Raw genomic sequence first — 4,353 nt, 5'->3', positions numbered from 1 at the left:
AACTTGGTCGATTTGAGCGACGAACAGTTTAAGAAAAGGATTCGTGCCAAGTACAGTTGAAGAAAAGGATATGGATGAAAAGATAACAGACGAAAGAGACAGTTGAGGGGTTTTAAATGCCTATTAGGTCTCTTTTACTAACACCAAAGTGGCAATGACCTGACATTTTTAATCTACATGGCATTGGCAAAGAGCTTAGTAGGATGGGTGTCACCGGGTGGCCCTTTCAAATTTGCAAAAAGGACCTCTTAAACTATAAAATTACAAGTACAAGCCCTTTAAATACAAAAAATAGTCACGAGAGACCACTTAAACCAAAATACGAAAGATAGTTGGGCTACAGTGACAATAACCATTTTAATTATGTGTCTTTTAAGAAGTCAAACTTAAGGGAAATTGAGTAAACTAACCACTTTTTCGTGTATTTAAAAAAAATCATTTAAATAATTTTTTGCAAAATGACCATTTTCTCCATAATGGACCGTTTCGGAAACAAATTCGAACTCGTTTTCTGGTTGGCCGACCCATCAGGTTTCCTCTGGAATGGCCATTCCAGAGCATCCGTACGTATTCCAGACCAAATTTTTGAATTTCAAATTCCGGAATATATTCCGAAAAAATCTAGATCTCGATTTCATTCCCGATCTCGACTTTCCATTACAAATTTCGACTCTCCAATTCCAATTCCGATCTCCGATATGCCACTCCGATTTTGATTTCGATCTCCGACATGCCACTTCGACTTTCCGATTTCGACACTCATTCCGAACTCCGACTACAAATATGGAAGACGATCATTATGACCCAGTTGTTTTACGGGTAAGTCCTTTACTCCCACTTAAGATTTTTGTTTATATTTATTTCCTCCGGAATGAACTGACAACGTTCCGGAGTTGCAATAGAAGAAGCCAGTTCATTATGACCAACACAAACCTACTTTAGTTGTTTATATAATGCGTTTATTCATCGAAAAGTATTGTTCCATAACAAAAAAAAAAGAATTTTGGAACTCTAAGAACACTTACGGAATGAACTGACCACGTTCTGGAGTACCAATAGATGATGTCAGTGCATTAGGACCAACCTAAAAGTAGTTTAGTTGTTTATATAATGTTATTATACATTGAAATCTAGTGTTCAAGAACAAAAAATTTCATTACGGAACAATCCGGAATGTGAGGAATTGGTCTGGAACATGAGGAACTAGTCTGGAACACTAAGAACATGTCCAGAATTTTGGTCACTTTTCGTTCCGGAGTAGGTTAATAACAACTTTTTTATTTGCATCACGACATGGTTTTTGATGCATCCATTACACTGTCTTGTAAACCCAAACTCCGTGCAGATATTCTTGCGGCAATCAAAGACAGACCGGCATGCTAGACAATGTTCTAGAATTCATGTTTTGGGAGGTTATTAGACATTCCTAAGGTAGATGCGGATCCTTTACTTCCAAATTATGTGTTTTTCAACAAAGTTATGACGGACCCCTGAAGCGAAGTAGAGGAACTGGTTTTTAAAATTGGGGGTTACGAGCCGTCTTTCGGGTAGAAATAACTTTGTCTTGTTACCGGCCTCCGCTTTAGAGATTATTTTCCTGTCTCCATTTCCGACGCCGCCTTCCATTCCCATGTGTTTCCTATGGTCGTAAGGAATGTCTCTGTGAAATTAGACGATGTGAAGAATGTGTTTAATCATTCGCTTAATGACTTATCAGATGAGGATGTGGTTTGTGCATGTCTTCTATATCTGTTAAAGAAGGGTTTCAATGGGCGGTTAGCTAAACAACTTGTTTAAAGGACTATTTCACTTAAGTATCCGACCTTGATGAATTCAATAGGTATCATGTCGTTAATCTATAATTACGGATTATAATTACGGATTAAAGTATCATTACTGATATTTTTTACAAATTTAATTGGGAATTTTTTATGTCACATATATCCACGGGGAGGATAATTTAGGATCAAGTATACTCACAACTATTTACTGTATTCAATAAGGTTGAGAGGCATATACATCTAGTCGAATCGAAACAAAAACAACCTCAAAAACTGACCTACACCCTAAACAGCTCTTTATACGCTTTTAAGGTAAGTACATGATTAACAATTTATTATTCTTTTTGTTTGATAACATTCTAATACATGATTCTTTCAGATATGGATTCTTGAGAGTTTTTATGTCAACAGTTTTTTTGGTACTCGACAAGCGAATGTGATCCCTCGAGCAGCTGCATAGTCGAAACTGAGGCTTTTACATGCGACTGAGTGCAACCAGTTTATAAAAATAGATGACATACGGTTACTTATATATTTTAAAATTTCCTTTTGTATGTATAATTCATGTTTATTTATAATTTTATAATTTTGTTAGCAGGATAATAGACTTGTATAGAAGTTGGAGCTGAAAAAAGTTGAGAGTCGTGTTGAATGGTGGATAGTTAGCTCAACGTGGATTGATTGCCCTAATTTTCCTGACACAGAAGTTCACAGGGCACCTTCCCTAACATCATCACCCAAACACTTCCCTACTCATAAGCCTCGACAAAAGAAGACACATATAGATGTTTCATCTCACCCGCCACCTCCAATACCATCGGCCGCTAAACCATCAACTGATAAGGACCGAATTATTATTGACTTGCAAAATGAGGTCAGTCAATGTCGCGGGTAGTTTTGGTCACATGATAATCATTTAGTAGAGCATGACGCTATTTTAGCCATGCTTCTAAATCTTATCAATAAGAATCATGATGATGATGTTGGCACCTCGCATGGGGGTGGGGGTGCATTATTAATTATTTCACTCCCATACAGTTTTTATTTAACTTTATGGTCCTTATGTTTTTGCATCGTTTATAATTAAACACTATTGAAAAGTACATGCATTTATCGTGAAAGATCCTGGTACCACAAAGTACAATGACAATGACTTATGGGAGCATGATTATGGGTTAGGCAAACTCGAACAACCACTGAATCATGGACCTGAGCATCCTTATGCATGTATTCAATTGTCAGACGTAAATAAGATTTTGCAGGATGAATACAAAACGTCGCCGACAACACCTCTTAAGCGTTCTATACGCCAAAAAGTTGTGTCCATATGGTATAAGTCCTCATGGATACAAATGAAGAGGAAAGGTGTTGCATGACAACATCCATCACCATTGTACAATCTTTTAGAACCTACCGTACATAATATATATAAATAATGGGATGGTTCATTGTTGTTTGCTCAATGTTATTTGACCGATATTCCAACGATTGAGTTTTGGAAATGCTTATATGCGGATAGTTACGCAGGTTGGTTGGAATGTTATGTAATTTATATAATTGGGTGCTCATTACGTACTACGCTTCTAATAAAAATACTTACTTAACTGCAAAATTGATGATTGGCAGCACATCATGTTATGGATCTCATTATTGATAGAGCGTAGACAGGATGATGCTCGGTGGACGGTTATGCCGACAACTTTCAACACTGATGCATTTGACTGGAGTAACATGGCTGACAGATATGTTTACCCAGCTTGGGCAGAGTGTGATATGGTATAATTATGTTTGGATTACATTACCTAAGTCATCGTAGTATAATTATGTTTGGATTACATTACCTAAGTCATCGTAGTTTATATTATAATGTTATTTTATGATTAACTAATTCCAACCTTTTATGTAGCTTTACAACCCAATCAATATACCATCTGTTCACTGGTTTTTGGGTGTTTTGGATTTGAATACATTCAAAATGACTATATACGATAGTCACTAGAAGAGCGGATATGTCTCAAAAAAATAGGAATGGTTTATAGGTATCCGAGCCCGCATCCACAAACTGCTAGTGTGTATCAACCATCGGGGTATCGAACCAACTGATGCAATCCCAGTTGAGAGTTTCAACATGACCCTCAAAAAGGTCCCAGACGTACCACAAGAAATTGATAGTAGATGAGATTGTGGGGTGTTTTTGTTTTGGTTCCTAAAGATGTTGATCACCGGGAAATCATATTTTATAGATGGCAAAAGCGGTCCATGTGTAACACTTGGATTTTGGTATGTTCCTTATTTTCCCTTTATGTTTAATTTGTTGCAATAATGGTCATTGGAGTAGTACACGGGGCATACCACATGGTACGCTTAGCGTACTAAGGTGATGATGGTCGCGGATGCGAGGCCTCATACGTTGGGCGTACGAGGGTTACGCTTAGCGTACTCGGAGATTAAGAAACCCTAATTTTAGGGTGTTGTGCCTTATATAAAGACCTTAAGTCCCTAGGGTTGGCCTCTTTACCAGCCCCCATTTTTTCTAAACCCTAAAATCGACCTTAAGCCATTAATGTTGTGT

The sequence above is a fragment of the Lactuca virosa genome, chromosome 2 (assembly GCF_052849685.1).
Source record: "Lactuca virosa cultivar CGN04683 chromosome 2, Lactuca_virosa_CGN04683_v6, whole genome shotgun sequence".
NCBI classification, from domain to species: domain Eukaryota; kingdom Viridiplantae; phylum Streptophyta; class Magnoliopsida; order Asterales; family Asteraceae; genus Lactuca; species Lactuca virosa.
The sequence above is the reverse complement of the archived record's forward strand: the minus strand, read 5'-3'. Positions refer to the sequence as shown.